The 13,008-nt window shown below is 36.3% G+C and overlaps 1 protein-coding gene across 9 annotated transcripts in view; it reads left to right on the top strand.

The window, feature by feature from the left end:
• Positions 1-13,008, top strand: part of LOC144378832 (uncharacterized) — a 542,559-nt gene that overhangs the window by 189,764 nt on the left and 339,787 nt on the right. The window lies entirely within an intron of this gene.

Raw genomic sequence — 13,008 nt, 5'->3', positions numbered from 1 at the left:
CAGAATTTGTCTGAAGCATCAAGACTAAAGGGAGAAATCCTAGGAACAGATAGTGTGAGAGCTCCAAATTATAAACTAAAAGATGGTAGGTTGTGGCTAAATTTTCTGTTATAGGATGCACTCCATTACACTTTGGGGGGAAAAAATGCCATGCTGAGCTGCTCTTTTACAAACTCAATGTTTCTCCGCTCTTCTGTTCTCTCAGCCAAATTCTAATGACTCCGTAAAGAATAAAACAGGTGCAACTAAAAGCACCCCGGGATTCAATACTTAGACTCCCCTGGAAATCTTGCTGCCAAAGAAAAATCCTGCAGAAATGGGTCTTGCAGCAAGGTAAGAGGAATCTTTGGCCTAGCAAGCAGCTCAGTGCAAGGAAAGTGAAGGGAAACTGTCTAATAAGAATAGGCTCATGTGGATCTGATGCCAAGCATTTGCAAGACTCAGAGGGTCTACGGTGTATGAAGTGATATTATCTGGCTGGGAAGTTTCAGTAATGAAAATGTAATGTTGCTACTGCAGAAACCCCAGAGACTCTACAGAACCAACAGACGCATGTCCTTGTGTGAGCCAGGCCTCCAGATCTCAGCCTGTTACAAGGTGTAGAGATGAGTTAAACTGGAAGAGGATAAGAAAAAAAAATGTGATTTGGGTTAAGTGCAAAATCTTTAGAGCACTTGGTAATATCACAGCATTGGGAAGGCATATAGGTGGTCGATAATCATTGTTGATTTTTGAAATACAAGATAGACTGTCAAGCCTTGCCTTAGAACTACTTCTATAGATAAAGTCCCCACTGTTACTCTGGGTTTTCAAGGCTTAGAATGGACTCTTGGTTAAAATATTTCCATACATTTAGAAGTATTTTAGACATCTGGATAAATAACTAATTGCTTTATACTTAATCTCCTCAACTTCATATGTTATTTTTTAGTTCCTCATTTCCAGTGTCTTGAGATCTTTCTATGTAGACGTGAGCTTTGAATTTCCTGAGTTCTGTGGGCTATAGGATATAGATAAGGAAAAGTCTTCAAGATAAGCTATTAGAATTTAGATATGGCACGCTAGTCACAGGTTTTCCTGGTGAAATTTCCACTTGACTTCATTTTGGATTATAATATAATTAACTTACTGCATGTAACAAACATTTGTGCTAAAGATTGCTGGTGTTGATCCTCATTTTACCTATGAAGAAAGTAAGTGTCAGTAAATTTAAGAACTTACCTGAGGTCATTTGGCCACCGAGTCATGGAACTCTGGTCCTCTGACTCCAAATCCTTGCTCTTTTAATTTTGCTATAACATTACAAGAATTAACTATTTACTCTTTTCCCATTCTTGATTTTATTGCTTTGGAACATTTTAAATCTCTTTTGTTCCCAGTACTGTCTCTTTTTTCCCCAATATGATTTTACATTTCTCCAGAACAAGAGAAGTGTTTTATACTTTTTAAAGTTTTTCAAAACAATGGTATCTTGCTCTCAAGATTTTAGCAAAGATTTTTAGTGGGTTATAGTGTTTCTTCTAGTTCTTTCATGGCCTTCTCTCTACTTCTGTTTTCTTGGTCAGCTAGTCAGTACTTATTTGTTTCGTGATTGTCTCATTCTTTTTATCAAAAGTCTATGACTTTTATCTTGAAAGTGGTCCAAGGACACAAAGGATTGCCTCCGGAGACCCATGTAAATTGTACAAACCTGTCATATAAATGTCCATGTAGCTTTGCCAGTCAGTTCATACATGTAGGCATGGTCCTTCAACATAGTATAGTAGAAAACAGTGAAAAGGGGAGGAGCAACACATGAACTTGTTATTGATGGACTTTTAAAAACTATCTGAGGTTGCTAGAATCATATTTTGGTCTATGTTGACATTTTCTCTTGAGTCCAGAAGCTTATCTTTCAGGCAGCCCGAGGGATTTTGCTACATTGTGAATGTGCATTCCATGGTTTTCTTACCCCTAATGTGCTGAGCCATCAAAGTGTATGGAATCCTTCTTATCTATTTGACTAGCTGTATGGCCATTCTTTCCCTCAGTGTCTCATTTGTAAAATAGGAATAATACTCATGCATTTCACAGGACTGCTTCATGGGCTGCTAAGAAAAGGAGTAGCAAAACATTAACAAAGCTAGGTGGCACACGTTAATGAAATGGGAAACAGATAAACAGCACTCAATATTTCGCATACCTGCATACTGCAGGGGGCAGCTTCTGATGCTTATTTCCTGCTAGTTTTTATTCCTCCATTCTATTTATACATGGTTTGAATTTATATGCTTACATTTTCATGTGTAATTTGGTAAAACTGGAAAGAAAAAGATTTATTGAATGTATTATTATCATGGGGGGGGGCTTGCACTTTTCATCACTCCTCTTCATATTTAGGGTTTACAACTAGCCTCTAAAATACTTGCCCCAGACTGAAGCTTGGCAGATGAATCCTCAGTCCATCTTGAAATGTGAATTTAGTGCAAATTTTCAAAATCTGTGGAGTGCCATGTTTGCTATGAATGGGGCTTAAATTATAGCAAAGTTTAGTTCAAAATCGTTTGCTTTAACATTAACAGGTTATGGCAATAGCTTTACAAATAAATTCTAATGGGTAGATGGCACCATTTCTATTATGAGGGCGTGATAGGCTTTCCAACCGTACTGGCTTTTAGTTAATTACACAGGTTTATTACCATTTTCAGCCTTATCATATGCCTATGTGGTTTAACTACAAGTAAGTACATATTTATCTGAAGTGGGGGAACAAGAAGCACTTCATTTTATTTTTTAGGAGAACATACATTTTTAGAAATTGTGTCTCCTTTCTTGGAGGGGGTGTAAGGACACTAACTATATATCCTGGATTACTCTATTTACTAGTTTTGCCACATGAAAATTGAGTCAACTTAGTATTGGTAGAGTCTATTTTTTATTTTCTTTGGTTTCAGGATAAAATAGTACTTTGCTCTAAGCAGGCAAGATACCTTTTTGAAGATCTCTGGATGCTGCAAAGCATCAGTGTCATCAAGGGAGTCATTTTTGGTCCATTCAATAGACAAGAAAGGAGGTAAGATATAAAGATTTAGGAAATCACTAAATGGAGAGGTATTGTTTAAATGCCAATGTTCATCATCAGGTATGAAAACCCGTCACCTTCTGGGTGTATGTTTACAATTTAATGTTTTCTAGTTACAAGCTATCTTGTCCATTCTAAAAATGTCCAAGACACCAAGAGGATTAAAAACATTCCCTCTCTCCTTTGTGAAAGGAGGTTGCATATTGAGCATTTGGCTCCTTCTACTTCAAAGAAGATAAATAAATTACATGTTGCTATAGGCTGGGGTTCTTGCTGACAATCCCTTTCTGATGGGATACTTAGTGCTATGGGGAGAAAGAAATGGGATGGACAAAAGATAAAGGAAGCACAGATAAAGAGGGGAAGTTCAAAAAGAGATGAGGAGAATGGGGGTAGGAGCATTTGGGTACTTATTGTCCCATCCCTGAAAGTAATCCACTGGGCAGCCTGTGGTCAAAAGATGCTGTGGCTAATTGCCTGGGAGAACTGCTGTGAGGCTCAATACTCTAGTACCCAGGAGCTGCATGAACCAGTGAATCAAACCTGCCTCAAAATAGAGGCCAAGGGAGGATTCATCCTACCAGCATATCGTCAAGTCATCACCAGAAGGGAATCAGTATTATCATTTGGGGCTGAATATATGCTTGCCTGATATTTGGACCCTCGAGGAATATGCTTATTTGTGTCCCAGGAGACCTAGGATCCCTAATGGAATATTGGATCCAGTAGAATGGAGGGAGAGAAGCTCCTTTCCTTGTACTTTATGGCTGGACTTAGGCACTTCAAAGCATCCCCAGCTGGGGTGAGCAGGAAGTGGATATCCCTGGCACACATTTCTTAATTTAAAATATAGGAATGTTGTAAATGAAATTTCCAGTTTATTTTGTTGATCTTACATTAATACATGCTTTTCCTTTGTTGATGTTTTATTTGGTTATGTATTAAGGATATTATTGAAATTTAGTTATATTCACAATAATCAAATTAATTTTCGTACTCCCCCCTTCTTTTTTACAGCATTAAAAATCATAATTGGAAATATTTATCATTCAGTTCTCATAATCATCTCTGTCAAGTAGAATATTGACTATGGCTCTTTTTTTTTTCCTGGAAGTTATCAACCAGTGGTTATTTTATTTTTTTCTGCAAGGATGTTAAGAGCAATTTAATATCCAAAGTGATGTCTTTGTTGTCATTTACCTACTTTTGGTTGCATTCTTAATCTTTGCCATGCATTCTAAATCTGTGTTTACTAGATGTTAACACATTTAGAATTACATCAGAGCCCAAAACACTCTTGTTTCATAAACAATATCAATAGAAGAATGAAGAAGAATTTGCCTTTGTCACAAAAATAAAATATCACTGAGAAGTGATTTTTAATTTCTTAATAATTTGATATCTATTGGAATATCAATCTTCAAGTCAACTAGGAAATCTGAAAAGCAACATTTCATCTTAGAACTAGGAGACACCCAGTGTCCTTTCCACTCTCCTGCTATGCTCCTTTCTCCAGTTTCCATTATCCTTTAGCTACTGCTCCTTGCACAGTCGCTGTCATTCTTGGACTCCTTCCTTCCCTAGCTGTTCTACCATGGTTCATATCCTCAGGCCTCCCTCAGTAACAGTGACTAGCACACTGCTGATGGCATCAGGCCACCTCTGATGCTTCTCCCTGTCCCACATGCCCCTGTTGCTACAGATGGCATGGAGGGATTGTAAAACGGGAATGAAAGAGTAAAATCCTACAGCATCATCTTTCAATTAAATGCAGCAGAAAGCCTTACTAATCCATGAGTTCTTCTGTATATTATATTTAGGGCTTGGAATTCTTTAAGAAAATTGTTTTTGGCTTCTTTGGAAAACTGGTATAAAAAAACGAAGAGCTAAATGTTCATCATCCTTCATGAGCTGTTATTTGTGTCTTATGGTGCTGCTGTGTAATCAAGCCAGGATATCTGCTAAAAAGATGTTTGTTTCTGTTAATAGACTGGCCTTTCCTTAAATTGCCCCTCTGAGGAGAAATACCAGACCTGAAACAAACCCAAATATGTTGCCAGAAAATTAGGTCTGGCTCAGGATGAGTGAATGCATCCAGTTTGAAATCATGGTCCTACCTCCAGGTCTATCTTCCTTTAACTCCTCCCTTCCTGCCATCTCAGGGGGGAAAATATATATATATATATAATTTCATCCTTTCCTTTTTCTCCAAATTCAATATATCAGCAAGTTGAAATTATATCACAAAAATCATTCACTTCTCCTCCGTCTCTAATACTGCCATCCTAGTCCAAGACAAAACCATCTCTCTCTTGGATTTCTGAATTAGCTCCTAATCATTTTTTTTAATTTCTACTCTCTTCCTTCTTCGGTCTGTTCTCCATACAACAATAGCCGGTATGATTTTTGTCCCCTTGCTTAGAATTCCCCAAAATCTTCCCATTACATTTGGAATAAAAATCCCAACTCCTCACTGTAGATGAAAGGTCCAGGGATGATTTGACCTCTGCATACTTCTCCAGTCCTTTCAATTTAATTGAGTATCTGCTATGCTCTAGGTACTAAGTGAAACACTTAGTTGACATAGTGTCTAAAATAGATAAGGCTCATCCTCAAATAGCTTAAGTTTCAGGAGATGAAGATAGGTCATAAACAGAAAGTTCAAAAGAATAAATATGATGTGTCAGAGTGAGTAGGTCCTATCTTAGATTGAGCCCTGAAGGAAGACCTCATTTAGAAGGGGGCATTGAAGGAAAAATCTGAAAGACAAGATGGAACACATCATATAGCTATCCGAAGGAAGTTCACAGGGAAGCTATTGAAGGATTTTATGCAGGTTAGTTGTGTAAAGGGTTTTACATTTTTTAAAAGAATGCTCTGGCTGCTGTGAGGAGAATGGAATTGAAGGAGGCCAAGGAGAAGCAGGCAGTCCAGTTAGGAAGCTATGGCAGTGGTCCAGACAAAAGATGATTATAAACTGGACTAAGATGATGAATAGAAAGGAGTGGATGGATTCAGGATAATGTGTCCAACCCAACAGGACTTATTGACTCATTGGTTGTGAGGCCTTTCGCACATACATTTCCTTTGGCATGAGATACCCTTTCCACGTCTTGGCATGATGAATCCTCATTCTTCAAGTCCCAGCTTAAGTGTCCTCTATTTAGAGACATCTTCTGATCTCTTGCCTAAGTTCCATTATTCTCTATTCAGTTTAATTTTTAATTATTTTATTTGAAGATTTAAATAATTGTTTGATCTTCCCACTACTGTAAAAGCTCCTTGAGGGCAGAGATCCCTTCATCTCGCTTACCACTGAATTCACACCCCCTAGTAGAGATGGTATATACTAGGCATTCAATAGATACTTTTTGAATGGTTGGATTATGTAGATCATTGTGCTGGTTTATTAGATCTGTATAAGTACCCATAAGTTATCTGATTTCAATTGAGTAGATTTAAACTAAATCAAATTTTATGTGTCCCCCTTGGTTTATACACTGACAGAAAGTTTTTGATGAATAGATGATTGGTTTCTTCAGGAAATAGACTGCTCTTCATCTGTGAATGTCCAGTGTCTAGCTCAGGGTGATGTGGACCAGGTGTTCTACCTTCCTCTCTAAGCCCCAGTTCCATAATCTGTAAGACAGATATAAACATCATCTCTGTTTTAAAGAGTTGCTGTGAGAATTAAATGGGATAATCCATATAAAGTGCATAACATGGTTCTGACTATATTATAAGCACTTAATGTGACTATTACTATTGTTATTATTATTGATATCCATTGCTGAAAAAACAGGAAGTTTGTGACATCTAAGGACCTTATAGACCAGTAAGCATTCTGCTATTTATTCTTACTGTCTGTAAGTAGAAATTGTTATGTTAATATTAAAAATCTGCTTTCCAAACAATATTTTACAGTTGTATATTCCTCCAAGGTAATTCTTAGAACTGGTTTAAGTGATTAACTTTATGATTTTTTCTATGATTGGAACAGGTTTAATTAAAGGCCAGCCTTCTTAAGCTTCATACTTAAAAAGGTCTTCATGGTATTAGGCTTTTAGAAATTCTAAAATGTAGACAGAGAAAAAAACATTTGACTTCTCAGACGTGTGCAAAGAGTAGCAAACAATTATATCTACTAAGAAGATTGAAAGTACCAGTAAATATCAGCTAAATATACTTTGATTTTCAATATGAAAAACATACCAGAATTCCACATAGCAGGTTATTATTGAGAGTCATTTATTTTTCCTCAGTAAACATCTATAGTTTTGATGATATGGTGTCATCATGAGGTAAAATGTCATTATGCTTAAGGACCCAGCATTGTGAAAACACAGATTTTTTAATATTTAAAAGGTTTGTGCAATTGTAAATAAGGCAGTGCACCCAATATCAGAGCATGCTTCATGAGAAAAAGATGCTAAATTTCCTTGACCTACTTTCATCTTCATGTTTAGGAAACAGTGTCTAAGAAGTAAACAAAGTAGTTGTGCCTCACGTAGGAGATGATTATTGTTTGAATTTATGATTCATGCCTTGAGCAAAATTTTGTTTGTGGCCTCATTTGCAACCATAATTTACAACTTTACCAGGGATATGCTGTGTATTTGGGAGGTAATATATCAGACTTGCTTTGTACTGGAACAGTTTTCTAGCTCTGGGTATAGTATTTTCTGTGTTTCTGTTAGCTATAAAATTTCTAGGCATAACATTTATTGTAGCAAATATGGAAATTTTTTAAAAATTGTATTCCCCTTAGGAATGTCTTATTGTATTTATATTCTTATTGTAGCTAAATCCAACTAGTGTTTAAAGGAGTTGTTAATCCTACAAATACCTGGTTGCACAAGTAGGAAAAATTAACCTTTTCAGATTCTTTGAAAATAAAGATTGCTTCATTTTTGCATTTTGTGTACCTCTCATCTAAGAATCTAGTAAACAATATGTGACTCAGATACACTATTTGTGTGTGCCCTTAAAATCCAGATTTTTTTCTATTACAAATAATAAGTAGGCTGTAATATTGAAAAATGAGTTTTGCCTTATTTTCTTTGATCTATGAGTTAGTGAAGAATTTCCCACAGTACTCACTGGAAGTTTTGTTGTCTGTTCTAGTCAGTTGTCTTAAGCAATCCATCCTGAAATACAGGGGATTTTTAAAATAAATAAACAGACAAATACATCCATAAAGCTACTCCAAGTTGCCAAGGTCCCCAACTGAATGTAAGGTTCTTCCTAATATTGACTTATTTCTTTGCAGGTTCCTATTTTGTCATTTTTTATTAGCATGATCTTTTACTAAGACTAGTATTTATTCCTCCAAATAAATATTTAAAAGTTAACTTTAAACTTCTGCTGGAAAATTTGAGGTAGCTTGATTTGGGAATAGTCATTTTCAGAAGTACAAATAACAAATATGATCTCAAGCTATATTTTAAATTACTAAAATTATAATTTTTTATTGATTATATACATTTAATGCACCATTCAGACAAGAAAGTTTTGCCATCTCTCCTGTTTGCTGATACAATCCATGAGAAAGGAAACTAAAAGCCTGAAGGAGATTTAAAATTTTAGGAGAAAAGCTTGATAATGAATATTAGTCTGATATGCTTCTTGCTGCATGTGCTTGCATCATAAAATATAGATCAACCTAGAATCGGACTCCTCCAGAATTTTTTCCCTCCTCAAGTTCTTAGCAGAGTTTTTCTTGACATAAAGGCAAGTAGATGGGATAGTCTGCTGAGAAGGGACATGGTCATTTTTATTGGTGGGCACAGTAGGGAAGAGAGAAGTAGGATTTTGCCTTTTGTCTCAATGCTGGGACTTCAAAAACAGAATTAAAACTGTTTAGTAGTACGTAGGCTTGAGTCTTTTCAGCACCATTACATGTTTCTTTTCTTTTCTTCCCCCAGTAATTATTCATTCAGCTATTATAACTAACCACAGCAATTTTCTTAGAACAAAGGAGAGCATGGCAACAATAGCTTTAAAAATGACCAAGTTTAAATGCCCAAGGTCAGAGTGTAACATTTTGATTTCCGCAAGTATTTCAAATGCTACAGGCTTTATGTAATAATTTTAATGTGAAAAATATGCAGGCCACGCTTCACTGCTCTTTGCATATACTGCAAAGAGGAAAAAAACCTTAAAAATTGCTTAGCTTTAATTGAGCAAAAGGATTCACATGTGATCTGAACTTCTGGCTCATAATTCCTCTAGACAGCTTCGGTTGCAGTGTGATGATCCTAATTAAATTATGTAACGGCACTGAACTAACTAAGCCAAAGGGCCTGTTCTTTCGTATCACCTGGCCATTTAACTCTTTGCAGGATTTTGAGTTTGGGGCTCCGATCTTCTACCACGATTTTTTATGTTTTTCATTGTTAAGGGTAGGAAAACACAATATTGACGGAATACGCCTTGAAAATTTCAGCCTGTAGGTGGCAGCATTGTAAGGTTTTGGAAGTCTTGAGCTCTGAGGTCTGCCTGTTCTAGCTGCCTTTCCCCCACGCCTCAACCTCCACCGCCTCCCCCCGCCCCCCCACCTCATCAGGCCCAGCTAACATCATTACACACTCATGTCAGGTAAAACTAAAATGGAGAGAAATGTCATAGCCAAAAAATTAGGCTTTGTTCACTTAGGTCTGTGTTTCATTATATCTCTGATAATATGGTACATTTGTAATTCTGACCTGAGATTCAGCTAAAGGAGGCTTCTCAGTAGTCCGAAGTTAACCCATTGCAAACCATACACCTTCAAGATAGGCATTTTACCAAATACAGGGAAGGAAATTATACTTTGGGTGAATAATTAATTTAACTTAAGCATACCTATTTTAATCACTTGGGAACAAATCAGAAGGCTTCAAGAATACATATCAAAACCACCTTATGAGGTCCCACAGCAACCTTAGCATCCTAATAAAGGTTCTTTCTTTCCTTCTTTCCTTCTTTCCTTCTTCTTTCTTTCTTTCTTTCATCCTTCCTTCCTTCCTTCCTTCCTTCCTTCCTTCCCTCCTTCTTTTTTTCTTCTTCCTTCCTTCTTTTCTTTTCTCTTTTTCTCTTTCTTTCTTTCTTTCTCTTTCTCTCTCACTCTCTCTCTTTCCTTCCTTCCTTCCTTCCTTCCTTCCTTCCTTCCTTCCTTCCTCCCTCCCTCCCTCCCTCCCTTCCTTCCTTCTTTCTTTCCTCTGTGTGTGGCCACCTGTTTCAGTCTAGTTAAGTTACATGATTACTTCTCTGATTTGGGCTGAGTAGAAAAGAAACAAAGATTTACCAAATTTGATATAATCTGATTTAAAAGTCATGATTCCTGTGACTTTTAATAATGCATTACTTTGTGCAAGACTAATATTGTTTAAGATTATACAAATCAAAGCATAATAAATAATAAATACATATATACAGATGTTGGCATGGATTTCATTGACTGTAATGTTTTTCCTAAGACCCACAGAGATCTTACAGTTTCATCTTGTACACGTCTCATCTATGAAAGTTATATTTGAAAATTTTCCCTAGGTGATAATGGAACAGTATAGTGTAAGAACATTGGTATCAGGTCTTGTATGAAGTCTTTCGTTAACTGAATCCTTGGGGAAATAGTTTCTGAGGTCAAGATTGACCAAATTATTTAAGTATTATTGAAAATATAAAACAAAATTGTTTCCTCAATAAATATAATTAGCTGTATATACTGCAGTTTCAAGAACAAGCACTGATATTGGGACCAGCTCTTTAAATAAAATAGGACCTCTGTGGTCTCTGGAGGGAACATGCATAAAGCAAAGTAAATGATTTTCTGTCAACACTAAGTAGACAGGTGCTTACATTGAACAGCATTCTAATATGTCTCTGAATATTTATGTCTTCTTTTTCAAATGCATTGCCCATGAATGTCACAGCTGTCAAATGTCTGTACACAAGAAGATAAAAAATGAAATTAATAAAAGGCAGATCAACATTTCGTTTGTTTGGAACACTTTTCCTCCCTGTTTCTTTCTTTTTTCTTCCTTCCTTCTCTCCTTCCTTCCCTTTTTTTTTTTTTTTAAATGCAGCTGTTTTTTAGGATTTGGACACATCTGCATTTTCTAAAAGGCCAAGGGAAATGTGAGTTGACTCGTATTTTAGGCTGGCACCAGGGTCTGTCTCAGTATTTAAACACCCACATAATCAATGGAATTAATTACCAAGAGAACCAGGGTCTGAGGATTTTTCTAGCCATTTCCGCTGTCCATGTGCTTGGTTTGCTTGGGTGCCACAAACGAGATTCTGACAGGTTGTCACTGCCCCAACCTGAAACTCAAGTTTGTGAGGTGAGAGGCTCTTAAATCTTTCTGCTTCTTTAGCCCAGAGTTTTAGCTCTACAGAGTTAGTGCCAAAACAAGCCATCATGTGCCCTCAAGGTTAGAGAGGAATTTGGTTTTCAGAGCAGAGATGACTAACTAGAATTGGTGGTGGATCAAAGCAATGGAAAAGGGCCATTTAGTCGACAGATCCTGCCTCTCTGCTTCTCTTGGTTCCTGAAAGGACCATGTGTACAAAGAGCGCGTGTTGGGATGAACTAAGCAGTTACTTGACAAGCATTTATTTATTAAGAAGCACCAAATTTTGAAGTGTCTGGTTATTATTATTACTAACTAGTCCTCAGCCAAAATATCCCCCCAACTACTTCTATATCCCCCCTGAATTGTTTGAATCAACCACTGGGCCAAAGGAAAGAATATAATTTAAATGCTGAACCAGGATTTAAGCATAGGGACTCTCTGCAAGGGCAAAACAAGGTTTTGTCGTTGATGAGAATTTTTTAATGAAAAACTCTCCAAATCATCCAGTAGTTATTGTAAAAGCCTCTGTTTATTAAAACTTAAAATTTGTTGTGCAGATTTTGGTGACCTAATTGGTATTTCATTGATAACCACAAATATGAACCAGGTGTAATAAATACTAGTTTAGCTCAGATTTGATTTGGAGAACATGCTGATTGCCCCAATTTTGTTATATTTATAAAAGTTAAAAAAAGTCACCCATAATGTCAACTATGGATTTTGAGTGATTATGATGTGTCAGGGTAGGTTCAACAATTGTAACAAATGTACCACTCTGGTGGGAGATGTTGACAATGGGGGCAGCTATGTATATATGTGGGTAGGGAATAGATGGGAAATCTCTGTTCCTTAACCTTAATTTTGCTATGAACCCTAATACTTCTCTAAAAAAATAAAGTCAATAATAAAAAACAAAAAACAAAACAAAACAAAAAAACACCCACATAGGTTCAGTTCTAATTTGAAGATGTTCACTGGGCTCTTTTTTTTAAGTAAATTTCAGTTGAGTTGGCAGTCTGATTAAACAATATGTGAGTCTATTTATATTTGGAGTTCTATAGTTTGTTACATGGCTTAGTTCAAGACCCTTTGGTTAGCATTATGCTATTGATATGGATCATTTCAATATTATATTAACCTGTTACAATATTATATTAACCTGTTAGCAATTTAACTTCTTATCAATAAAATTGTGGGTGATCCGACTGGCGTGACTTATAAGCATTTTTTTGAAGGTTGCTGCTGATCCTTGGCTCCTGCCTAGAATTTCGCTGCATCTCTGCCCATTGAAACTCTACTCCTTTATCAAGATCCAACACAAACACTAAAATTTCCATCAAGCCCTCCCTGATTCTCCTTAGAACTTTTTTTTTTCCTGTCCTTTTTGCATATCACTTTGGATGTATTTTAATTAAAGTATCATATTATGCTTTGGGTTACAAATGGTTGTTTATGTGTTTACTTTTTCCAATATGTCATAAGCTCTTTGAGAGTAAGGGATTTGTCTGTTTTGAAATTTGTACTATCACAGTTCTAGTACTCTTGTTTGCAGATTACTTATAAACGTTGTGGCTTTTGATGTTGGTTGAATCTTTGTTGTTGCTTGTTTTG

This window comes from Halichoerus grypus, chromosome 8, assembly GCF_964656455.1.
Source record: "Halichoerus grypus chromosome 8, mHalGry1.hap1.1, whole genome shotgun sequence".
NCBI classification, from domain to species: domain Eukaryota; kingdom Metazoa; phylum Chordata; class Mammalia; order Carnivora; family Phocidae; genus Halichoerus; species Halichoerus grypus.
This window is presented reverse-complemented; position numbering and strand designations above follow the sequence as displayed.